This window comes from Phasianus colchicus, unplaced genomic scaffold (genome assembly GCF_987193195.1).
Source record: "Phasianus colchicus unplaced genomic scaffold, bPhaCol1.hap1.1 HAP1_SCAFFOLD_53, whole genome shotgun sequence".
In the NCBI taxonomy this organism is placed as follows: domain Eukaryota; kingdom Metazoa; phylum Chordata; class Aves; order Galliformes; family Phasianidae; genus Phasianus; species Phasianus colchicus.
In genome coordinates, this window is record NW_028325230.1 from 304,289 (window position 1) to 331,100 (window position 26,812).

The 26,812-nt window shown below is 45.7% G+C and overlaps 1 long non-coding RNA gene across 8 annotated transcripts; it reads right to left on the minus strand.

Annotated features, from left to right (window-relative positions):
• On the minus strand, positions 1 to 18,075 carry LOC149911896 (uncharacterized). 8 transcript variants are annotated; one of them, XR_016462748.1, is made up of 9 exons: positions 17,825 to 18,075; positions 17,142 to 17,724; positions 16,205 to 16,350; positions 14,488 to 15,700; positions 10,354 to 11,471; positions 10,124 to 10,259; positions 9,960 to 10,051; positions 2,164 to 2,258; positions 1 to 1,592 (listed from the first exon to the last, which is right to left on the minus strand). It is a non-coding gene; the product is annotated as an uncharacterized LOC149911896 (long non-coding RNA). The 8 variants fall into 8 exon arrangements; XR_016462743.1 differs by having other exon boundaries at positions 1 to 1,421; positions 1,522 to 1,592; positions 10,124 to 11,471; XR_016462747.1 differs by having other exon boundaries at positions 1 to 530; positions 10,124 to 11,471.
• Positions 18,076 to 26,812: the final 8,737 nt, after the last annotated feature.

Below are 26,812 nucleotides of genomic sequence, written 5' to 3' on the forward strand. Positions count from 1 at the left end.
TGGCCGTTCTTCTTTTAATGCAGCCCAGGATATAGTTGTCTTTCCAGGATGCAAGTGCACACTGCTAGCTCACATCCAGCTTCTTATCCACTGGGATCCACAAGTCCTTCTCTGCAGGGCTGCTCTCAAGGGGTTCTTTGCCAAGTTTGTATAAACATCCAGGATTGCCTCTTCATCAGTGACATTGACAGTGAGGGTCAAGTGCACCCTAATGACACCAAGCTGTGGGGTGCAGTGACACACCAGAGGGACAGGACACCATCCAGAGGGACCTCAACAGGCTGAGTAGTGGGCATTCAGCAATGTACCTTCCCAGCCCAGAAAGCCAACTGTATGCTGGGTTCCATCCAAAGATGCGTTGTCAGTAGGTGAAGGGAGATGATCCTGCCCCTCTGCTCTACGCTGGTGAGGCCTCACCTGGAGTGCTGTGTCTGGATTTGGATGGCTGCAGTGTAGGACACAGGCATAGAGCTGTTGGAGTACATCCAGAGAATGGCCACAAATATGAACTGAGGGGTGGAATGCCTTTCCTATAAAGAGAGAAAATTGGGGCTGTTCAGCCTGGAGAATTGAAGGCTCTGAGGTGACCTGGTAACAGCCTTTCAATACCTAAAGGGAAGAATGAGAAAAAATTTAAGTTAGATATCAAGAAAATCTTGTGAGGGTGGTGACACAGTGGAACAGGTTACCCAGACACATGATGGATGCCCTGTCCCTTCCAAGGTGAGGCTGGGACAGGCTCTGGGCAACCTGATCTAGCTGTGAATGTTCCTGTTTATTGTGTGGCAGTTGGACTAGATCATTACAGATGGTACCAAGTACTCCAGCTGGGATAATCTGCATGCGTCACAGAGCCTCTCTGGACCAGTCCCAGTATTCAGCAGACCAGGGACCTCACTTCATCACACTGTTGGGAACCAGAGCTGTAGAGCTATTGAATGGGGGACAGGGGATGGAAGGAAGAGGGATGGGGGTTTGGGTGTCATAGAGATTAGGAAACTAATAGGATCTCCAGACAATTAGGATGAAGATATCTGGGGTGATGCTGAGTACATTGGTCCAGAAGAGGATAATCCTTGGCCTTCTATAAAGATGAAGTCAGATCTGCTGTTCAAACAGAAAGGACTGTAGGATCCCAAGGTGATCAGTCACGATGTGCTCTGAGAACAATGCCTTGGGATCCATTACCATTGACAAATTTGTAAGGGAGATATGGGAGAGAACTAGACAAAATAGGAACAGAATACTTGTTACCACTATGCTCAAGTGGTGCAGACCATATTACGCTCAGTGAGGATGAAGCAGATGGCCACTATGTTCTGGGAGTGTTCTTCATGTCCTGGTCGAAGCACCTCACTCTATCATCAGCCGTGTAGCGCAGCAGGCTGGGAGAATAGACCCCATGGAGAAAAGTGAGCCACCTGCAACCCATTTGATCCCTAAGTGAGCTTCCCACAGCTATCAGAAACCTGCCTGCATACAAGCTAGTGCACAAACACGGGGCTTGGAATGCTCTGTTACCTGCCCAGTAGATCTCAGAGTGCTTACACCCCTGATGAGACAAACTCCAGCAATCCCTAAACCCCATCAAGCTAAAAAAAAAAAAGAGATCAGCTGATTTATTACATGTAAGGGCGCACAGAATGCCCTTAAACAACTCTGTAGGTTTCGAACAGTGCATGACACTCTTAACTACAGTCATGAAATGGGATGATGGAGGTGCACACAAACCATGTTTGGAGCCCCAGGTTGGAGATCATGCTGTAAGAACCATGAAATGGTGAACAGAGGTGGAACCAGAAGATAACGAGCTCAAAGATTTGCTTAGAAGACCTGGAGAATGAAGAACCTCTTTATGGAAAAGGATGTTAGCTCTGGGCATTCCCACAACAGCAATGCTCAGTCAGCTAACCAGCATTATCCTGAGGCTGATAGAAGCATTCCAGAAATGAGGGAGCAATGAAAAAAAGAAACATGTTAGTCCTTCAATCACCATATCAGAGAAAGGGAGATAACACCTTCATCTCCCTTAGAGAAGAAAAAAGGGCATCATGATGACAAACATGCAAATACAGCTGCTCTAATCCAGTTTGGAATCCCCCCAAAAAGGTGGAGCTCACAGCCCTGAAATAAAGAATTACATGCCCCGTTCCAAATACTCACCCCACTCTCCAAGGGAAGCTGCCACCAGGATGCTGCATCTATGGCCACCAGCCCTTAAATGTAGTCAGGATACCCCAGAAGGGGATATCACAGCCCTGAAATAAAAAAAAGAATAAAAGTTATCCCATTCCAAGGATGAACACTCAGCCCACACTGCCAAGGAAGCAGTCTCCAGGTAGAGATGCTGCCCTTGTGGCTTCCACCCCTTAAATGTGGTCAGGATACTAAAAAAAAAAAAAAAAAAAAAAAAAGAGAGAGAGAGAGATTACAGCCCTGAAATAAAGAAACCACTTACCCCCTTCCCAAGGACCAACACTTGCCCATGCTCCACAGGAGACAGCCTACAGAGATAAACGCTGCCCTTACAGGTGCCAGCACTTAAATGTGGTCAGGATGCCCCAAAAACAGGAAAAATCACAGCCCTAAAATAAGAAGGAATCACTCACCCTTTCTCAAGGACCAGACCTCGCCCCATACTCCCAAGGAGGCAGTCTCTGAAGACAGATACCACCTTTAAGGCTGCTACAGCCCTTAAGTGGGGTCAAGATCTACCAAAAAAGGAGAGATTGCAACCCTGAAATAAAGAATGAATCATTCTGTTCTAAGGGTTCACTCTATGCTCTAAAGGAAACATTCTCCAGGTACAGTAGCTGCTCATTCTGATGCCAGACTTTAAATGTGATCAGGAGCCCCCCAGAAAGGGAGATTACAATCTAGCAATAAAGAAGGAACCAATTACCCCATTCCAAACACACTCACCCCACACCCCAAAGGAAGAAGTCTCCATAGAGAAGTACTGCCCTTATGGTCTCCAGCCCTTGAAAGTGGTCAGGAACCCCAAAAAAGGGAAAGATTGAAGCAAGAGCCAACGTAACAACAACAAGCAGCAAGAGCCAACGTAACAACAACAAGCAGCAAGAGCCAACGTAACAACAACAAGCAGCAAGAGCCAACGTAACAACAACAAGCAGCAAGAGCCAACGTAACAACAACAAGCAGCAAGAGCCAACGTAACAACAACAAGCAGCAAGAGCCAACGTAACAACAACAAGCAGCAAGAGCCAACGTAACAACAACAAGCAGCAAGAGCCAACGTAACAACAACAAGCAGCAAGAGCCAACGTAACAACAACAAGCAGCAAGAGCCAACGTAACAACAACAAGCAGCAAGAGCCAACGTAACAACAACAAGCAGCAAGAGCCAACGTAACAACAACAAGCAGCAAGAGCCAACGTAACAACAACAAGCAGCAAGAGCCAACGTAACAACAACAAGCAGCAAGAGCCAACGTAACAACAACAAGCAGCAAGAGCCAACGTAACAACAACAAGCAGCAAGAGCCAACGTAACAACAACAAGCAGCAAGAGCCAACGTAACAACAACAAGCAGCAAGAGCCAACGTAACAACAACAAGCAGCAAGAGCCAACGTAACAACAACAAGCAGCAAGAGCCAACAATCACCATTTTCCAAAGGTCTGCACTCACTCCCAAGGAGGCAACCCCCAGGTAGGGATGCTGCCCTTACTGTTCCCAGCCCTTAAATGTGGTCAGGGAGGGGGTGGAGCCAAGGTCAGCCCTATCCGCTCCCATAGGTGAATTGCTTCCACCTGTGCTCACAGGGCTGGCTACACCCCTCACCACGTGCTCAATCACTGCTTCTGACTGTAACCTAACAGTTCCTATAAGGCCTGAAGCAAAAAAAAAAAGACAAATAACAAGCAGGCGATTGGATCTGCCTGTCCGGCAAGGGGAGTGTTATCAGTGGATGAGCAACAATGGCACACATATTTTGATTCAAGTCTGTCCTCAAAGGCAATTGGTAAAATTGCCTGACTTTCTAAAATTGGTGACTCTGCGGGTGACACTGGGGTGACATAGGGCTGACATTGGGCTGGGATGATGTGGGGGGGTGATGCTGGGGGGTGATGTTGGACTATCACAGGGGGGGACATCAGGGAGTGATGTTGGAGTGATATTGTTGGGGGGAATGTAGTGGAAACCCTAAGTTGTGGCTTGAAACAATGATTGAGAAGGGACAAACCAGAGGAGCTCAGGTTCATGAAACGCACCTGAGTGATGGAAGGGGTGGATCCTGGCTCCACCCTCCTCCCAGGCCTTATTTAAGTGTTGGCAGTGGGAATGGGAGGCTTTTGCTAGAGGTCCCTGCTTGCTTGAGATCTTCTAAAGTTAAGCAGATTTTGTTCCTTGTTTTTGTGTTCACAGCTGCTGTGTTTGAGCAAGTCCTCACTTATTGCAACCTATTAATGCTATTGTTGTTGCATTTTCCACCACATTGCAGTATTACAGGCGGTAATTACTGGTGGGGGTGATGTTGGGGTTTTTTTTTGAGTAGCATTGTTGGAGTGAAGCTGGGAGGTTACACTGAGATAAGACTAGGATGCTGCTGGAGTTTCACTAGGGGGTAACATCAGGGAGTGATATTGGGGTTACATTGTTGGGGTGACACTGATGGGGGCACACTGGTGTGATACTGGGGTGAAACTGGGTCGAGGTTGTGCAGTGATGCTGTAGGGTGATGTTGGAGTTTCTCTGGGGGATGAGATGAAGGAGTGATGTTGTTGGGGGGGTGATATTATTGAGGTGATGCTGGAAGGGAAGTGATGTTGGGGTATCACTGAGGGAGGAATCAGGAAATGACGTTGGGGTGACAAGGAAGAGACATTGGGTGGTGACGTTGGGCTATCGCTTGGGGTAACATCAAGGAATGATATTGTTGGGGTGATGTTACTAGGAAGGATATTGGGCTATCCCTATCTTAAGGGGGTTTCAACAGGGAGTGACGCTGCGGTGATGTTTGGAAATGACTCTGGGGAGTCCTGGTGGGGTGTGGCTGGGATTGACATCAGGAAGTGAAGCTGGGGGGTGACACTGGAGTGAAATTGGGGTGATACAGGGGTGATATTAGGGGGTGACACTGGGGGCGATGTTGGGTTATCACTGGAGGAAGTGATGTTGGGTTGATGTCGGGGAATGAAGTTGTGGGTTGATGTTGGGGTATTACTAGGGTTTAACATCAAGGAGTGATGTTTTGGGGGGAACGTGGGGGTGACACTGGGGTGATGTTAAGTGTGACATTGGGGGAGACATTACTGGGGTGAAATTGTTGGGGTGACACTGGGTTTATTTTGGGGAGTGACACTGAGAGGTAATGAGTATGACTGGGGGTGACATCAGGGGGTGATGCTGGGGGAACATTGTTGGGGTGATACAAGGAATGACACTGGGGTGGCACTGCTGTGACAGTGGGGTGATATTAGGGAGTAATGTTGGGGGGATGAGGTTGGGTTATTGCTGGGGGGGTTCAACAGGGGGGTGACACTGGGGTGATGTTGTAGTATTACTGGGGGCTGACATTGGGGATACTGGAGAATGATTCTGGTGTGTCATTCTAGTGACAAGGGTGATGTTGGGGCTTTTCTGGAGGGAGTGACATCAGGGAGTGAATGCTGGGTGGTGATACTGTTGGGGATCTAAAGGCCCCTGACTGAAGAATGATCCTGGAATTGAATAAGGTATTTTGGCAGTTTTAACAGAGTTGATATTTGTGGCTGTGGCTGCAAATGTTTTGTGGAGAGAGCTGTCCTTGGTATTTGGTCTTGTTCTTGCAAAGACTTGTTTTGCAAGTTGATGTTCCACTTGGGCTCTGTATCACACGCTGACCGCATGAGTACAGCATGCAAGTAGAACAAACCCTACAGACCCTGGGGAGAATGAAAGCGGGAGAAAGCACGGAAGTGCACTTTGAAGTGGGGGATGCTGTGTTGGTGCTGCCAATCGAATCTACCTCTGGCATGTTCCTTCTCTCTCCTCTTCGGTGGCTTGCCATCTCTCAAGGGTCAGATAGTAATAGCACACTTGCTTAGGGAGATTCTGCTTCCCACTTAATGGAATTATCTAACATTTCAGAGAGCGACACTGGAGGAAGTGACACTGTGGTTGTGGTGAAGTGATGTTGGGATATCAATAGGGTTGACATCAGCAAGTAGCACTGGGGTGACACCATTGGGGTGATGTTGGAGTACCACTGGGATTTAACATGAATGACTGATGCTGGGGTGAGAGCGTTGGGGTATGACAATGTTGGAGTGACACTGAGGGTTGATACTGTGGTGATGTTGGGGGGTGACACTGTTGGGTTGATGCTGGTGGGTGACGTTGGGATGATAGGGGGATGATATTAAGGAATAACGCTGGGGGAGTTATTCTGGAGCATCCTTGGGGGGTGACATCAGGGGGTGTTGGGGGCTGATGTTTGGGGTGAAATAGGTAGGGCTTGGGAGTAGAGTTTGGGGGAAAATAGTAAGGATTTGGGGCTGATACTTGGGATGAAATAATGAGGTTTTGGGAGCTCAATTTGGGGTGAATTAGCAAGGACTTGAACCTGGAGTTTGGTCTGAAATACTGATGGTTTGGGGCTGGAGTATGAGGTGAAATAGGCTTTGGAGCCTATTTGGATGGCAGTTTTCAATGTAAAAAACATGTTCTTTACAGTTTCCTTGCAGGAAGAGGATAAAGAAACTCTGCTTTTACACAGGAGGGGATACGATATACCTTCAGCAGACTCCCACTGTTGTTCAAGCCACCTCACTGAACTTTGACAGAAAGTTTCACTGCCTTAGAATGTGAAATTGTATCCGTGTGTAGATATTTTAATTGCAGGCACATACCCTGGAAAGGTGGGGGAAGTGGCAGCAGCACTAGATGACTCAGAAATTGAGATTCCACCTGCAAACTGTCAGGGACTAAGAAAAGAAGTAAAATTTTAAGGCAGCAAAGACCAGCAAAATTGTGCAGACTTGACTGAACCAAAGTGAAGATATGTGAACTAGTGTGAACAGAAGTGAAGCCATGCAAAATTTTACAAAACCACGTGAACTTCATGGAACCTCAGTGAAGACCAGTGATCCTGAAAAGTCTTCAGTGAACCAGGGCGGACTTCTGCAAAGCCCAGTGAAGACCCACAAACCTGTACAAAAATACCATGAATCCGCACAGACAATACAAGTACACCAAGTGAAAACCCACAAAATTGGGCATCCTTTGGTTTATTTGGGTTTGGAATTCTGGCAATGCAACCCAACTGGATAAGTCCCTTGTAGACTGGTAGTATTTTCTTCACAAATAATGAAATCTGAATCAGTAGGACATTGTTCATGCCCTATTACCTGACTCTTACCTTCTCCTCCCCTGGTTTCTCATTGCCTGAGTACTTCAGGTTCACAAAAGACGAAAATGAAACAACAAAAAAAAGAAAATAGGGGGAAAAAAAAAGAAAAAAGGGAAAAGGAAAGAGTAAAAGAAAGATGTAGAAAAAGAAATAGAAAAAGAATAATAAGAGGAAATAGAAAATGAAATAATTAGAATTATAAAAAGAAAAATTATTAGAAAAAGAAAAAAGAAGAATTAAATTAGAACGGGAATAGGAAAAAGACAAAATAATTGGAATTAGGAAAATAAATAGAAAACGAATTGGAAATAAACTAGAAGAAGAATTGGGAAAGGCTGTGGAAAAAGAACTGGAATTAGGAAAAAAAGAACTGGAATTAGAATTACAAAAAGAAAAAGGAAAAGAAAACTAATTAGGGAAAAAAGCATTAGAAAAGGATAACAATTAAGAATTAGAAAAAGATAAAAAGTAAAAGAATGAAAAAGAATTAGAGTAAGAAATAGAAAAAAAAAACAAGAAAAGGGGAAAGAATGAATTCTAATTATAAAAATTATTAGAATTAGAAACAGAAAAAGAAAATAATTAGAATTAGAAAACGAAAGAGAAAAATAATTAGAAAAAGAAAAATGAAGAAGAATTAGGATTAGAATTGGAAAAAGAAAAAACTGGAAAAAGAATTGGGAAATGAGAAAAAATTAGAAAAAAAATATTAGAAAAAGAATTGGAAAAAGAACTAGAATTAGAAAATGAAAAAAGAGTGAAAAAATAAAAAACCATTAGAAAATGAGTGAGAAAAAGTCTAGAAAAAGATAAAAATAGAACATGAAAAATAAAAGAGTAAGAAAAAAGAAAAGAATTAGAAAAAATAGAATTAGAAAAACAAGAATATGGAAAAGAAAATGAAAAGAAAAGGAATTGGACAAAATGAACTGAGAAAATAAGTGGAAAACAAAATAGATGAAGAATTGGAAACAGAACTGGAAATGGAATCAAAACTGAAAAAAGAATTGGAAAATGAAAAAGAAGAGAAAGGAAACAAAAGCACTAGAGCAAGAGAAAGAATATGAAAAGAAAAGGAATTAGAAAAAGAAAAACCAATGGATAAAGAAAAAGAATTAGAATGATAATTGGAAAAGGAAAAAACTGCAAAAACTAAAAATGCAAAAAGAAAAACCTGGAAACAAAAATAATTAGAAAAAGATTGAGAAAAAATAAAATGAATTAGAAAAAGGAAAAATATAAAGAAAAAAAATAGAAAAGTATCAAGAATTACAATGAGAAGTAGAAAAAGATTTAGAATCAGAAAAAGAAAAGAAACTGATTCAGAAAAAGGACAGAAAAAAATCGAAAACGAATTAAAAAGAAGAATCAGAAAAGAATTAGAAAATGTAAAAGAAAAAAACTGAAATAGAAAAAATGAAAAGGATGTGGATTGGGGAAAAGATTTGGAATGGGGAAAAGAAAAAGAACTACAATTAGAAAAAGAGTTGGAGTTAGAAAAAAAAACGAAATAGAAAAAAAGAAAAAAAGACTTGGAAAAAGAATTAGAAAAAGAAAAAAACAAGAGTAGAATAAGAATTAGAAAAAGAATTAGAGAAATCATTAGAAAAGGAAAAAAGAAAATGAAACAAGTATTAGAAAAAACAGAAAGTATTATAAAAAGAAAACGAAGAATTAAAGTTAGAATGAGAAGTGGAAAAAGGAAACGAAAAGGAATTGGAAAAACAATGAAAAAAAATGAAAATTAAAAAAAAAATTAGACAAATAATTAGAATTAGACAAAGAAATAGGAAAAAAAAAAAATGGAAAATTATCCAGAAAAAGAGAACACAAGAACTACAATTAGAAAAAGAACTGGGATTCAAAAAAGAAAAAAAAGGAAATAGAAAAAGGAAAAAGACTTGCAACAGGAAAAAGAAATAGGAAAAGAATTAGAAAAAAAATAGAAAAACAAAATAGATTAGAAACAGGAAAGAAAAAACAGATTTAGAAAGAGAAAAAGAGAGATTTAGAAAAAGGAATGGAAAAATAATTGGTAAAGGAAAAAGAAATTGAATGAGAATTGGAATGGGAATTGTAATATGATGAAGAAAAAAATATGGAAAGGAATATGACAAAGAAAAGGAACATAATGAAGAAAAAGAGAAAGAAACAATTGGAAACGGAAACAGAATTGGAAACAGAATTAGCAAAAGAAAGAATTAGAGGAGTAGAAAAAGAATTCAAAACAAAAAAGAATTGGAAAAAGACTTTTAAAATAAATTAGAAAGAAAAATAAAAGGAAGTAGAAAAGGATGTAAAAGAATTAGAAAATGAAAAGGAGAAAAAAGAAAAAGGTAAAAAGGAAAAGAAAGGGAAAAAACAGATTAGAAAATTATTCAGAAACAGCAATGAAAAAAATAAAAGGAACTGGAAAAGGAATCGGAGAAAAGGAAAGCATTACAATTAGAAAGTGAATTAGAAAATGAAAATAAATTAGAAAAAGGGGGGGAAATAAAAAAAAAGAAACAAAAGAGAACTGGAAAGGGAACTGAAAAAGAAGAAGTTAACTCTAGAAACCCCAAGTCATACATGGCCCTCACTGGAAGCCTGTTTTGGAGCCTACCTCTTCTTTTTGCATCTCACTTGGTCAAAGCAGAGCAGTCAGCATTTGGGTCGCTGTAGCTCCAATGAGGCACAGATTGACAACATGAAACACTAGGAAAGAGAAACAAGAAACATTGCATAATGGCAAGAAATGATATTGAACCCAAAAAGAAAAGAACAAACCTGTGTTTGGTAGGAGTGACAGAAGCCGCAGACATCCCATTGGTAATTGGGAGCCTAAGCCAGCTACTGTGGACGTGGTGAGTGTTGGTCAAGCTAGAGTTGAACTCCATCAGGGTACATTTGAACTTTGTGAGCCCTAGAAGACAAGAGAGAGAAGGAACGTGCAGGCGGCGGATGTGAGAGGCAGTGCCAGTGGAGCATCCCTTCAAGGGACACTTCTCCTGTCTCACCCAGGACAGCTTCTCTCCTGTTTTTTTTTCTTCTCAGGGTCTGCATGCTTTGTTTTGTTGGCACACCGCATCTGCCTGGCCAGAGCGAGATATGGAGACCAAGAGGAACACTTGCTTGTAAGTATATGGTGGGGAAGATGGTGTAAAATAAGAACATCTGGTGAACACAAAGTGAGCACGAGGGACAACCAATGCCATGAATATAGGACCTCTACAAGCATGGGAGTGGCCTCAGGGGTCAACATAGCTTGTCGGACAAAATAAGGAGTGCATCTTGGCACCCATCTATGGCTCTGGTTTCCTGCTGTAACCACCAAGAGCCTCAGTACCGTCCTCGCACGGCTCAGAGGGCCACAGTTCTCCAATGCCACCTGTTGAACACAAGACAAGATTTTCTAATAAGGATGAAGGAATCACCCCTTTCCAAGCATGTGGGCATGTCTAACACTGCAACCCAAAGAGATCAGGAAGGGCAATAGCATCTGGAGTCTCCAGTCCTGGAAGGAGAAAAGAAACCTCCACACGAGATACTAAACAACACGGGTTAGTAAGACTTAGGTGTCATTCTAGAAACCACAAGTCATACACAGCACTCACCCGAAGCCTGTTTTGGAGCCTACCTCTTCTTTTTGCATCTCACTTGGTCAGTGCATAGTAGTCTGTGTTTGGGTCATTGTAGCTCCAATGAGGCGTCAATTAACAGCATGGAAAACAAAGGAAAGGAAGAGAAACACTCCATAATGGCAAGAAATGATACTGAACCCAAAAAGAAAAGAACAAACCCATGCTATTTGGGAGAGACAGAAGAGCTATTAGTACTGACAAACAACACAAGATGGGAGCAGAAACAACGACATAAAATACTCACGTTATTAGTTCTAATGCAGAAACAACATTCCATTCCTACATAAGTACACAAACACTGTGTAATTGCACAAAATGACCATGACCACTTTTGAGGAGCATGCTGCTCCATGAGAGCTCATGCAGTGGGAGAATGAGGAATGCCTGAATCCAGGTCCATGATCTCTTTTGGTACCATGTGGGGTAGCTTCTGGAGACTGCAGGACTCTGGCATGACAAGCAGCCCACAGGCAGGAACAGGAGAGCGTCAAGATCTGCTAGCGAGAAAGAAAAGGAAATCCCTGAATCTTCTTTCTCCACAAGCATTTGGGATTCTTTCTTCTTTGCAGGAAAAAAAACCCAACCCCATTGTGATTCAGTCCCAGCACAATTATTAGGTATATGATATGTACCAAAGCATTGCATATTGTTAGGACAAAAGCTGTGGCATAGTTAGTGAGAGGATCACAAGTAAAATTAACTAGATGTCACCAAGATTAAAATTCTCTTTGAAATTTGTATGCATTGTCCCAAATCACCTTTCAAAATTCAGTGGGTAAAGCATTTCTTTTACCTTCCACAACTTAGAGCTAGGGAGACATTATTTGAATTATGGCAAGTGCATCTACAATTAACTGGTGGACTTTTTATATTAGTTCTTTCCCACTGAGATAATACACTACATAATAACTGCTGATTTGTTCCCAGTGCTGATAGGGAAAACTGCAGGGGTGTAGCAATGCACAAGATCACTTGTTAATCTGACACCCTAGTTTTATTCTTTATCCTGCATCTCTCCGGAGTTGGGGGCAATCGGCCAGTGCTATCCTGGCCCTATTCATTTCCTGAATGCATTTAATCACTGTGTTTAACCATGGTTGAAAGGGTTAAGCCTCTGTTAGAATTAGAATTCAGTCCCATATGCCCAGTACGGCCAATATGGGCATGGCTCCATGAGCAGCCAGTGACTGTGGTAAGGTCATCATAAGCAATTACAAAAATTAATCTGAAGAAGATTCCTGTCCAAAACAGTGACTAATGATACCATGGGGATCCCAGAGAAAGGAACAGAGCGAGAAGGGAACATGTGAGGCACAGAAATAGGATCAGCATTCATTAGCATTTGGAAAACAAGAGAGAACTTCCCGGTTCCAAAGGAACCAAGGTTAGAGGAAGCATAACTGGAAAAGAAAACAAAACAAACATAAAACTTCCTGGTCCCAAGTGAACCAAAGTTAGAAGGTAGGTGAAATCCAGATAGCTAATTTTGTACATTTCCTCCTGATCATCTTGAGCCTTTCAGATGTATTTGTTAAGAGTCTCCCTGAGGGTTAAAGGGACAGGACCAGGGTGGGGCAAATCAATCAACACTAGTTGTCCTGGGGAGTAATCATCCCAATAATCAGCTCTTTGAGTAAGGGACCACGGGGCACAGTGGTTGCCAGTGGTGGTCCCCAGTAACCCTCTGATTCCTTTTCAATCAACAGGATCTCATCTCCCGCTGTTAGTGGCACTTTCCACACATACTGATTTCCTAGGTGTGTAACCAAAAACATTCCTTTATTTGGCTAGTTCTGTAGCAGAATAGGGAGACCTCCTCGATATGAACATCAGAATACCCACTTTCAGTCTCTTCATATGCATGCCCAGTTTCTATCGGAAGGCAGAGAAGGATCACCAGGTTTTCTGATTTGTCTTTGTAACCAATTCCTGCAAGGACTGAATAATTTGGGTTTCTGCCGTGTGCTGTTCATTGTGGATCTCTACGGCAGCAGTAAGAGCAGCTCCTGAAACTGCACAAGTGATTGATTTTCCCTTTTCCTCCACCATACGAGTTTGCTTGTGGAGGGAATCTATATGATCCACAACTCCCTCTAAGTTGGGCCAATTATTCTGTGCCCAATTCATCTCCGTGGGGGAGAATTTGGCACCGTGCTTTTCTAAGAGGTCAAGGAGTGGATTCCTGCCCTCATTCCTTTTTTTTTTTTTTAATTTGCTTTTTTTTTTTTTTTTTTTTTTTTTGTTAATGATCATGCCTCAAAATGAGGAGCAATCTCTTTGGGGGGGACAAACACATACTATCAAAGTCCCAACAATTTACTCCTTACACCCCCAAAGTGTACACACATACTCTCTTCTACCAATAGGGCACTTGCTGCTACCACCTGGACACATTCAGGCCAACCTCGAGATACAGGGTCTAGTACCTTGGACAAGTATGCAATAGGCTTTCTCTAAGATATTTATAAGCATTGTTGGAAATAGCCAAATAATTTTCCAGGACAGTATCTCTGATCGTTATATCTATCTTTATTCCCAACTGCAATGGCGGGCCTCCTGCAAGCAGGAGAGCGCAGAGAAAACAGTGTTACGTCTTTTATCCCCTACTGCCCGACCCTTATCTCTTTCTCCCCGGCTCCTCACTGGCTGAGTACTGCAGGTTCACACTCTTTCGCGACACTTCACTAATTGTACGAATACCAAGAAAGCACAAATCCTTACCACCCAACCACAAATATCTTAGTTGATCAATTGCCTTCTAACAACTGCTTTCTTAACAAACATCTGGTCGTAAGTTTTGGATGTCTACTTTACAACATAAACATAACCTCTTAACTGCTTCATTACCCCCTAGCATTTGTGCCGTTTACACTGGGTCATTGTTCAGGTCATCCGTCTGTCCTTGCTTAGAGATAAGCTTGGAAAGAGGACAGAGGGCAGTATCTTGGAGCCTGCCTACGGCATCCTAACGTTCCCACAGAGTGGGACAGTTCTGCTTTGTGTAAAGGCCCCGACTCCTTGAGAGTCTGTTCAATGGACTTCACTTCTGCTGGCCTAATGAACAACGTTACAGTACGTTTCCCAGGTCAGAATACTATACCCACATTGTTTAGAACATTTGAAGTCTGTTGCAGCTTTGGGAGAAAGAATTTGTCACGTAATTCGGTAACTATGTCTCTAAAATATGTCACTAATACGTATATGGTAATCTTACTTTTCACATCAGCTATTTCTAAGGACATGCTACAGCTTCATTCTTTAGATCAACTGCCCCTTTCAATATCCAATGCAGAAACACCACTTTCACTTTCCACAGCATTTACCAGAACCACAGAACGGCAGGGGGGCAGAAAAGGACCACAACGATCATCCAGCTCCCCAGAACCCCCACACCCCCTCGCAGCCGCCTACAGCCTCGGATCTCGCTAGAGCCCCCCCCGTCGCCTCCCTGCAGCTTCCTGGAGCCCCGCACGGCCCCCCTCCCCGTCCCGGGACCGTTCTCCCGCACACCTCCGGCACAGCTGTCCTCAGCACTCGCTCCCGTCGCGCCGCGGCTTCCCTCTCGGTGCTGCCCGGACAGCTCCGGCTGCCGCCGCGCTGTCCTGCGGGGCGGCCCAGGCGGCAGGAGCGGCGCACTGCGAGGAGAGCCGCGCCTCCGACAGCCGGCTCCCAACGCTCGCTCCCGCGCACGGCGGCTCGGCCAACGGCAGCCGGCGGAGCTACCGCGGACCAAGGAGACCCCGGGGGCGGGGCGGCGCCGCCGCTGCCCAATCAGAGGCAGGGGGCGGGGCAAGGGAGATGCTGCTCAAGGTGAGCTCCTCCTGCCGCAGCGTGATGACGACAGGTCTGCACGGCCAGCTCCTAGGTCGGGAGCCAGGAATGGACACGGCAGGAGGAGAGAGGCGTTAGGGAGCAGCCGAGGCTTCGAAATGCATCAAAAAGCCCTGAAAAGCATCACAAAGCCACAGCCAGGAAGCTCGGGATTATCACGAGCAGCATCCAGGATGCTAAACATCATTTGCTACCATACCAGATGGTAGCTGAGCTCTCGCTGCAGACGTCCCAAAGCCAGACAGAACGGGAACAAACCCAAAGCTCTGCTGCGCGCACCCCACAGCCATCGCGTTGCAAGCTGGAGTGCCTTGCTCTTCGTTGCATTCGTCCCAGTCTCTGTGAATGAAGACTCGGAAGGCAGTCAAGGCGTTGATTGAGCACGAGCGTGCTTTTATTATTATGTAAAAGACAGGAGGGCATGAGAGGTCCAGGGTAAAGATGGGACTCATCCTCTCTTGTCACAGAGAGAGTGGCTCAGAGCTCTCAGTGCTGCTGCCTGGTGCCTGGAGCTGGAGGCGTGATTCTAAGTCCCCCTCCAAGAGGCTCGGCTTCTCCTCAGCGATGCTGACCTGCTCCTGCATGGAGGTGCTGCTGCTGGGGCACTCGGACTGTGCTTGGGCTGGGCTGCTCTGCAAAGGCACTGGGTCACAGTCCAGGCTGGTGACCAGGCTGGTGTCTGGCAGGCTCAGGTCAGCATCTTCAGCACAGCCGGGAAAAATGAGGGCATGAACTCAGATGAGCTCCTTCTCTCCATCGCTGTTGTTATGTGGAAGGCTGTCATCTGAACAGCAGCAGTTTGTGCTTCCTAAGAGCTCTCCATTGATGGAAGCACACAGCGCATCATCGCTGCTTGCCCTGGCTCTTCTGGGTAGACAAGGGCTCGATTCACCTAGGAAGGATACACAAGGGTTAGTGTCAAACTTTCACTGTCCAATGTCTTGGTGTTGTCTGTCAGGTAGCTTTAAGCAGCATGCTAGATGCTCCCTGGCCAGCTCTAAACAACAACAACAAAGAATGGAGTTAGCAATAGCTGTTAATTAAGTCTGCGCTGTCAGCTGAGCAAAGAATCCCGTGGTCTCCTCGTCCCCCCTAGGGAAACAAAACCGAGACACTGACAGGCTGAATTATGAAAGCGGTCGTTGACATTTGGTTAGGTAGTGATGGCGGAAAGAAGCAAATAGGCTTCCAGCAACAGTGCCACTGTCTTGACAGCAATCCTTGTGCAGGTCCAGATCTTGACTTAACAAGAGACTCATTTGGGAAAGACAGGAGTTAACCGAAGTTGTTGTTAGGCACGGGCTTGAATGCTAGAAGGAGGTACAAGTCCACTTGTATTGCATGAATTCTATGTTGCTGAAAAGCAAGGCTTTGAAAGCTGGATTCGCACCCTTACCTGCCAGCACCACGACTTCTGTCTCTGAGGGCTCCCTGGGACTGCGCTGCAGTCGGCGTTTGGCCACAGAGGATGGTTTCCGCAGGCTGAAGCAGGAACGCCAACTGCCAGCTGGTGATTCCTTCGTCTTGCTGGGTGGACGTTGTCTGGAGAGAGAAAACAGTGACTGGTGTGAGTCGTGCGTGGTGCGGGGTGAGGGAAGAGCTGCACTGAGCTCTTGCCAACAGTTGCTTGTTCCTGGCACCGCCTGGTTTCTGCTGAAGCACAACTTAGAAACTCGCTCTCTTTCAAGCAGTTGAGGATGGTTCCGCTCCTATAGCTCAGCCCTGAAGTCTTGCTGGCTAAATTCCCCTAAACTGTGTCAAGCAAGATGCAGAGCACGTGAGCAAAGGCTCCGCGGCTGTACAGGACAGCATCTAAGGGATGGCTCTTCTGGAGCCAGCAGGCGTAACTGCTTTCTGAGGAACCGTGCAGCCATAAAGGAAATTCAAAAGCACCTCTGACTCTGACATCAACACCTCGTCGGCCCCATCTCACCGCCAAGTTTAGTTTCTAGTGCCAGCAGGTCTGACCAACAGCTCTGCTTAGAGGAGAACCGGAACTGGTTTCAGGCATGTGGCCCCGACAGCTGGAAAACCCCAACGTTTCAAGGTAGAGCCAGCTCAGGCCAGGGTAGACGTCAGCATGGCTTTATACATCTCGTGACTGCGTGCCCAGCAAGGAAGGAATGGCAGCCTCGTGTGGCTAAACCGAATATGTTAGTTGAATCTCAGAGTCCAAAGGGAGCGGAGATTCACTGCAACAATTCACTTCAGGCACCATTACTTTAATTTAGTTTCCGCATGTTTTGGCGCAAGAAATAATGGGGGAAAAAAAAACAACAACACAACCCACCCAAACAATGATGATGGTTGCTGGAAAACAAAGTCCTCTTTACCTTTCAGATGGAAAGTTGATGATTGTGTGGAATTTCCCCTGTACAGCTGTGGGGCCTTCTTCCACTTCTATGTCCCTGCTCTGTGTCACAACGGAAGAGCTGCTGTGGCCTCGCCTATGAGCCTGTGCCAGACCTTGCCAACTTGGCTGATCTGAGCATGCCAGAGGGGATCAGATCACAAAGTGTCCATTTCAATTGCAGCTTCATGTAGGAAAGAAAACCAGCTAACAGGTGTGAATGAATTAATTCATAAGCTGCACAACGAGGCTATTCTTCATAAAAAGACCCACATGGATTCCTAATCCAAAAAGAGAACAACAAGATTTAATACCGATGGAAGAGGTTCCTGGTCCGAAGCCTCATCCTCTTACCCAACTTTCCTTGCCTCGTACTCTTCCCCAACTCCTGGACGATGCCCACAGGCTTGAACTCAGATCTCAAATTCATAGGACCTGGCCTGGTCCCCAAGCCTCAGTCCTGCCAGACATACCCCGGTGCGTAGACTCATCCCCAGAATCTGACTGGACATTGTCATTCTGCAAACGCCCCATCCCAGCAGCAAGGGATCAAAGCATTGGGACAGCTGAAACAAAAATGTCATGAAAGTTTCCTATTAGCACTGATCAAGAACACATCTACCCCTGAGCAACAGGATGGGAGACAAACAGCAGAAGACAACCAACCTGCAGAACCCGCTCCGTTGGGGTTGGTCCAGATGTTTGTATGCTCCCTTCCATGGCCCAGGCCAAGCTTGCTGAGCTGCTCCTCCTTTGTGCAGGGGGAGAGCGGCGCAGATGCTACGTGGTGGCTATGCACAGCATGCCTTTGACTTGATTCTCCTCTCTCCATCTTCCATTAGCAAGCAGCATTTCAAATCTCTCCTTGCAAAAAATCACCTAGGTAAAAAAGAACTGGCAAACTTGCTTTTAAAGTTTCCTTATTTATACAACTTGATGCTTTAAAGCACAAGCTCACCTAGCAATCACCTACCTTAGACAAGCTCAACCTGCAAGGAAAAGTAATTCTTCTGTGTCTGCAGACTTTGCACACATTTCCAGGTGCAGTAGTCAGCCCAGTTCTCAGCACAGCTTTACCAACCACAGAAACCCAGTTTACGCCCGCCGTGCTTTTCTCTCTTCTGAAACGCTGCATTGCTGCAAGAAGCAATGAATAAAATCACAGAATCACAAAACTGGGGTTGCAAGGGAGCTCCAGAGATCACTGAGTCCAACCCCCCCTGCAAAATGGGTTCCCTACCACAGGCTGCACAGGTGGGCATCCAGGCGAAATATCTCCAGAGAAGGAAAATCTACAGCCTCCCTGCTCCAGTGCTCCATCATCCTTACTGTGAAGAAGTTCCTTTCGTTTTGGTGCGGAACTTCTTGTGTTCCAGTTTATGGCCATATCCCCTTCTTCTGTCCCCAGAGACCTCTAAAAAGTGGTTGGCCACGTCCTTTTGACTCCCACACTTAATATAATAAGCATTAATCCAGATCCCCTTTTAGTCTTCTTTCCTCAAGGCTGAACAGACCCAGGTCACTCAGCCTTTCCACATTGGGGAGATGCTCCAGGCCCTTTATCACCTTCGTGGCCTTCTGCTCGACTCTCTCAAGGAGAACCCTGTCATTTTTGTATCAGGGAACCCACAACTGGATGCAGTACTCCAGGTGAGGCCTGACCAGAGAGGAGCAAAAGGGGAGGATCAGCTCCCTTGCTCTTTTTAATGCACCCCAGGATTCCATTGGCCTTCTTGGCTGCCAAGGCACACTGCTGACTCATGGCCAACCTGTCATCCACCAGGACACCCAGATTCTTCTCTGCAGAGCTCCTCTCCAGCATGTCATATCCCAGCCTGTACTGATACTTGTGGATATTCCTTCCCAGGTGCAAGACTCACCACTTGCTTTCGTTACAGCTCATCTGGTTTGATACTACCCAGCTCTCCAGCCTGTCCAGGTCTAGCAGCACAGCCTTTTGGCGTGCCAACCACTTCACCCGCTTTGTCTCATCAGTGTACTTACTACGGGTGGACACTATCCCCCTCAGCAAGGGAGCTGACAAACATATTGAACAAGACCATGTGAGAAATACTCAAAAATTTCGGGTTAGGCAAGAAACTTAATGATAGCAGCAAAGTTTATTTGTTATTGCAATACTGGGCTCATATGCCCCATTAGCAAGGGAGAAACTGTGCACCAGTCAGCGAAATTCATTCCGTTCTATACTCTAAACTGAACGCAGGTAATGCTCTCCTGGCACTCGCTCACTGGTTGAGCATCTCAGGCTTGCAATCTCCCCGATGCTGTTGCTATGATACATTTCCAATGAGGTCCATTACCAACCTGTTGTTTTTCGGTATGTTTTGTACTTCTCCATGGAGATACGAGGGCCAGATTTCCAAGAGTTCTTAAGAAACTTATCCTTGGTCTTGAGAGTGAGCATCTCACCCCTCCCTCTCAAGTATGGCAACCCAAACAGCATGTTATATGGTGATACTCCTAAGTCTTTTCTGGGAGCGGTTCGTATTCTGAGAAGGGCTAAAGGTAAACGCTTTGTCCATGGTCATTTGGTCTCTAAAATGCATTTTGACAAGTGCTTTGTCAGCATCTGATTGATTCATTCTACTTTCCCTGAAGAAGGAGGGTGCCAGCAAGTATGGAACTCCCACTTGATTTCTAAAGTTCTCATTAGCTCTTGTAGGACTTGAAGTAAAGTGGTTTCCCTTATCTGAGACCATATTCTACATAATCCCATATCTAGGGATCGTGTCCAGATGTAGAGTCCTTAGTGCAGAAAAGACATGGACCTGTTGGAGCATCCAGAGGACCAAGGGTAAATCCTGCTTGACTAATCCATTGGCTGTCTGTGATGGTGTCCCTAGACATCAATAGACAAGCGAAGAGCCACTGATATCATCTACCAGGACTTCAGTAAGGCCTTTGACACAATACCCCGCAACATCCTTTTTTCCAAATTGGAAGGACACGGATTCGATGGGTGGACTGTTCAATGGACAAAGACCCGGCTGCAGGAGGGAGTGCAGGAGCCGATGGCTCCGTGTCCGGATGGCGATCGGTGATGAATGGCATCTCAAAGGGGTCCGTGCCGGGGCTGAGATTTTTCGATATCTTCGTCAGTGACATCACCAGCGGGATCGAGCGCACCCTCAGAAACCCTGCTGACAACACCAAGCTGTGGGGAGCAGCGACACGCCAGAGGGACAGGATGCCAGCCAGGGGGACCTAGACAGGCTTGAGAAGCGGGCACAGACAAACCTCATCAGCTTCAACAAATCCAGGCGCAGTGTCTTGTACCTGGGACAAGAGAACCCCCCACTACCAATACATGCTGGGGGATGAAAGGGCTGAGCCTAGGCCTGTCCCAAAAGAGCTGGTGGATGGCAAGCTGTACACGAGCCAGCAAAGTGCCCTCCCAGCCCAGAAAACCAGCCACATCCTGGGCTGCACCAAAAGATGTGCGGTCAGCAGGTGAAAAGAGGTGATCCTGCCCCTCTGCTCTGTGCTGAAGAGGCCTCACCTGGAGTACTGCGTCCATATGAAGAGCCCTCAGTGCAGAAGAGACATGGACCCGTTGGAGCACATGCAGAGGACGGCCACAAGGAAAAAAAAAAAAGAAGAACCAAAGGATCAAACACCTCACCTGTGAGGACAGGCTGAGAGAGCTGGGGCTGTTCAGCCCGGAGAAGTGAAGGCTCCGAGGTGACCTGGTAACAGCCTTTCGATACCCAAAGGGGAGCTAAAGGAAAGAAGGAGGGAAAATTTAGGTTAGATATAAGGAAAATATCCTTCATAGCAAGGGACAAGGGGAAACGTTTTAAGCTGGGGGAGGGAAGATTTAGGTTGGATGGCAGGGGGAAGTTCTCCACAGAGAGAGCGGTGAGGGGCTGGAACAGCTGCCCAGAGAGGCTGTGGATGCCCCGTCCATCCCTGGAGGTGTTCAAGGCCAGGTTGGATGGGGCCCTGGGCAGCCCGGTCTAGTATGAAATGGGGAGGTTGGTGGTCCTGCATGTGGCAGGGGGGGGGGTTGGAGATCCACGATCCTCGAGGTCCCTTCCGACCCGGGACCTTCTGTGACTCTGCGCAGTGGACCAGGTTGCCCAGAGATGCGGTGGATGCCCTGTCCCTTCCAAGGTGACACGCAGGGCAACCTGATCTAGCTGTGAATGTCCCTGTTCATTGTGGGTGAGTCGGACTAGATCATCATAAATGGTCGCTTCCGACTCTAAGGAGTCTCTGGTATGATACCTGAAGCCATGTCCACAAAGGACATCGATGGCATGGTGAGCAACCAGGGTAGGTGGGGAAGCCTGTGTGCTCAACAGCTCCGGGGAAACTCACCAAGTAGTCCAGTCGGGAAGATTCACATCAGCCATAGAGCCTCTCTGTGCCAGTCCCAGTATTCAGCACACCAGAGGTACTGCTTCATCACACTGGTGGGTCCCACAGCGGCAGAGCTAGCTATTGAATGGGGGCCAGGGGATGGAAGGAAGAGGGGTGGGGAGGTTGGGTATCATACAGACTAGGAAACTAACAGCATCCCCTGACAATTGGGATGGAGATATCTGGGGTGATCCAGACAAAGTGGTCCAGTAGAAGACAATCCTTTGTTTCCTAGAAAGACGAAGCCGGATCTGCCATAAAAACAGAAAGAACCCTAGGACCCTGGGGTGGTCGGCCACAACGTGCTCTGAGAACTGTGCCCTGACATCTGTTACTACTGACAAATCTGTAAGGGAGGTCTAGGAGAGAACCAGACAAAACAGGAACAGAATACTCGTGTTCAGTATGCTCAAGTAGTGGAGACTGCATTACACTAAGCGAGGATGAAGAAAACGGCCACTGGGGCTGGGGCTTTTCTTAAGCTCAGGTCCCAGCCTGATACACGCACCTCACTCTATCACCAGCCACGTAGCTTATTGGGCTGGAAGAATAAACCCCAGGGAGCAAGGCGAGCCCCTTGTGACCCCCATTCCATCTCTAAGTGAGCGTCCCACAGCCATCACCAAACCCACCTGCATACAAGGGATTCGTGGTGTTCTATTATCTGCTCCACAGATTTCACAGTGCTTAAACCACTAACTAGAAGAGCCCCAGGAACCCTTAAACCCCATCGAGCTGCAAAACAGAACGGGATCCAAAGAGACACGGAGCATAATTTAAATACGTGCCCTTAAACAATACTCAGCATGGGTGAAATTAATACGTGGCGCAGGAGACACAGGGAGGACTCCAAGACACAAACAGGACACAAGGACACAGAGGGAATGTGCCATAAAAAGAGTTGGGGCAACAAGGTAGCAGACAAACCAAGTTTGGAGTCCCAGGTTGGAGATCATGCAAGGAGAATCACGAAAGAGGGAACAGAGACTTCACGAGAAGATATTCAACTTAAAAAGAGCTGTAAAGAAGATCTGGAGAACACAGAATCCCTTTACGGAAAAGCTCCAGGCATTTCCAGAGTTGCAATACTCAGTCAGCCAACCAGCATTACCTTGGGGCGATTGAAGCATTCCAGAAATGAGACAAGAGCAAACAAACGGAATAAACATCAGTCCTTCCATTACCAGTGCTTGCAGGGCTACACCCCTCACCAGGTGCTCCGTTACTGCTTCAGGCTGTGATCTCAAAGTTCCCATAAAAGCATGAAGGAAAAAAAAGAAAAAAAAAAAGACGAGCTATGAAGGCCCACATATTTTGATTCCAGTCTGTCCTCAAAGGCTACTGGTGAAATTTCTAATGAGTAGGGGAGTACAGATATCTATACTAATGCAGCAAGGTGCTGAGAAGCTGTGTGTGCAGCCTGGACAGCAAAGGGCTGCGATTATGGTGTGAATGGAGCGAGCGCTGTCTGCCAAACTGCCGGGGTCAGCTTATGGCTTCCCAGTGAGAAACATGTGTCATCTACTCGCACAGCAATTAAAGACCATTGTGAACTTATTTTAGGATTTGGTGTCCTCAGCGGGTGAACCTGGCACCTGCCCGCATGGCAGCGTGAAGCCCTTTGGCTCAAACATCGATCCCAAACCCCAAAGAAGTCGGGAGGCTGTAGAGTGCGTACTTCGTGCAGCCCCTGCGCACCTCAAGTCAGAGATCACTGACGTACTGCAGGACCCCATTTCTGCTGCGGCACGACATGGGATTGCTGAAGTCACAGCATATTTGGAGAAAGGACAAAGCATCACCAGAATGCAGTCCCCATGCAAGTTGCCCACACGCGTGGGGCACAAGCCCCATTTTGGGGGCAATGACCCCCACTTGTGGGGCACTGCCCCCACCCCACTGTCACAGATGAGGACACCATCACCCCACTGCGCACGGCCATCAACTTCTCCCAGGACTCCACGCACCCCACAGGCATCCCTATCCCTGTCAACCCCATGGTGACATCGACCCGGAGCGAAGTTGGCCAGGGGGCACGGGGGGACTTGAGGGGACATGGGGTTGACGTGTGGGGTCAGAGCCGCAGAAATGAGAGGAGATAACACAGGGAGGTAGCAGGCGGTACCAGGAGGTGCCAGTGACATTCAAGCAGACATTCAGCCTCCTTACCGTGCAGCTGCGGGAAACAGTCCAGCAGCTCAAGGAGGCCTCTTCCACATCCAGAGAGGCAGATTTTATTTGTGATTGCAATGGCGGGCGTCCCGCAAGCAGGAGCGCACCTACGGACACAAGATGACAATCTTTATACCCTGTTTTTCCCTTTATCCATCCCCTGCCCAGTTTCCCCATTGGCTGGGTGCTCCAGGTTCACAATCTTATCAGTTTACATTTGTTGATTTGTGTGTTATCTGGTGTCAGTCAGCAGCCATCCTGTTGTTTCCAAGAAGTCTCAGTGCTCTTCTTGTCGTCGTATCGATACGGTGATTGTCTCCGAAGTTTTCGTTAAACAAAGAGCACCGGGGGGGATGATGGCAGGCCTTCAGATGTCTCTTCAGGCGCTTCCTCGGGCATACCATGACTTGTTCTCCGGTTTGATCTCGTGCAGGATATTCTTGCAATGTGTGTGACAAAATATACATATATACACCTATATACAGAGTGGGCATTCCTGGGAAGATTTGGCTAGAGGATAAGTGATGCAAACTATCCGAGATCTTCCCCGAGTTAAGTAGAAGGACTCCCAAAAAGAACTATGACAACAGAGTTCATGAAATAAAAAATATTATCCAATTCTAATGCAGAAACAACATTTGATTCCCACAATTCCCCCCCCCCCTTTTCTTTTTTCATACACTGTTGCTTTCTGCAATTTTTAAAGTTTCACTTTTATAGACATCTCCCTCTTCTCCACTTTCTTTATTTCCCATCTCCTCTAATACCATCATTTTATCCAAATGTGGTGACTCCATTGGTGTTTGCTTCAATAGTGCTGTCTCGATCAATCACTGTACCAGTCCCCTCACACAGGGAATAACACAGCAACCAGTGGCCATCGGGCTCCTGCTACTACTATGAAAGAAGTAAACGTGGATACAATCACCCCTTTCCATTCACCAAACCAGGACTCCAACCATCCAGTGATAGAAGTATCCCCGATTTTTCTGCCAGTTCATTGGCAAGGGTGGTAAGCCCTTGCAATGCCTTAGTTATTGTATCACCTGGAGCTGTGTTATTGGGATGAAGGTGCAACAACCGGTACCCAGCATTACACATACACCCTTTTTTTTTTTTTTTTCCAGCTTGTATCATATCTTAGGAGATTCTATTTTCCCAGGCCATCCTACTTATGGCATGTAACTGTTCTGCAGTTCCCTTTATTGCACTCTTTTGTATAATTTGTAAATCTCCACTGATTATAACAAATGTAGTTAATCCAATCTACATTCTTGTTGATCATCACCCACAAGGACAGTGACTCAAACCCTGCAACAATTTGATTTCTCGCCTTAAAATCATCAGGGACAACAAGAAGTGAAAAGTTTAAATCCTTAGCTTGCCCACATACCAAACAATTACTGATGTAAGTATACTTTGCAATGATGTTTTTCACAAGAGATACATAAACATTTACATCAAATGCTGCACTTAATCAAATGAACATTTCTAACAATTATTCCATTGTATTTGAGGGACCTTCTTAACCACTGCTGTGTGGGATGTTAGCAGCACCGGAACAGACTTACCCACCTTGATTTCAGGGGCAAATGTGAAAGACATCTTCTATATACATATAATCTCTTGTTAAAATATTATGTATCAAGCCGTCAAGGCCTTGGGCTCTAGTTCCTAGAACCAGTTTCTCTATTTCCTGAAGCTGTTCTTGTAGACTTACCACATGCTCAGTATTTCACTCCCTACCTGGGTAGAGATCCTGTTTGTACAACATAAGGCCTTTTGTACAGTATTTTGAAAGACTTAACCCCTCTTTGGCTCTAGGTTTCATTCTGCTCCTAAGGAGAGCCAAAGGCAACAACTTTGGCCAGGATAATCCAGCTTCCTGGCCCAGTTTTACAACCTGTGATTTAATTAGATAGTTCATCTTTTCCACCTGACCACGCGCCTGTGGTCTGTGTGATATGTGCAATTGCCAATTTATTCCCAATGCTTACTGACCTGTTGGACAATCTCTGCAATAAAGTGAGTTCCCTGGTTGAAGGGTATTGTTGCAGGACACCCAAACCTTGGTATAATCTCCTGCAGCAATACCTTTCATTTCTTTGGTTTTATTGGTCCTGCAAGGGAATGCTTCTGGCCACCCTGAAAAGGGTATTTGTTAGAACTAGCATATACCGAAACCCTCCTTTTTCCTGGCAGTTCTGAAAAAAATCAATTTGCAATTGTTGTCCTAAAAGATTCCCTTTCCCAACAAGCCCCTCTTGTACCCAGTCCTGGTACTAGGATTGTACAGTTACTTTCTGATGTCTGTACCCCCTTGTGTTTTATTATGTTCCCTTAGAGCCAATTTCTATAAAATAATAAAGGGCACAACAGTGTGTCCATCTGGGTCACCCACCTGTCAGCTTGCTCTCTTCCCTTCTAAATTATTAATTAGATTCCTATCCTCTCTACAATACCTTAGAGGTTCTGATTAAGGTTCAGATATTTTAAGTTTGCCGTCTGGAATTAAAGCCAGTTCACCAATTTCTTTTCCTTCAGCTGCCTGTTCTGCCACCTGATCCATCATCATATTCCCAGTTTCCTGTACAGTGTCACTCTTCTGATGTCCTTTATAATGTACAACAGCCACGCAGCTCCTTGGTAGATTTACATCATGCTGAATTTGTTTTCCATGTGTGTAAGAAAACCTCGCTCTTTCCAGATGGTACCATGAGTGGGTACCACCCCAAAAGCATATTTAACATCTGTCCATATATATAAGGTTCTTGTCAAGGCAGTTATTTCAGCCTTCTGAGCAGAAGTCCCCACAGGTAATGGTTTTGCTTCAATTACCTTGTCAGTAGCCATTACTGCATATCCTGCCTTACAGTTTTCTTGTCTCACAAAGCTGCTTCCGTCAGTGAATTCAGGAATCCTCAGCGTTGTCCAGCGGTTCCTCCTGTAGGTCTGACCAACTGGCATAGACAGCCTCCCTGCAGTGCACACTGCTGGCTTGGAGGTAGCTCTGTGTTGATGCTCTGGGTGTTCCACAAACTGCTTCCTTCTCTTTGATCAGTTGTGCTTTCTGTTGAGAAACTTGATAGCCATTTAAAT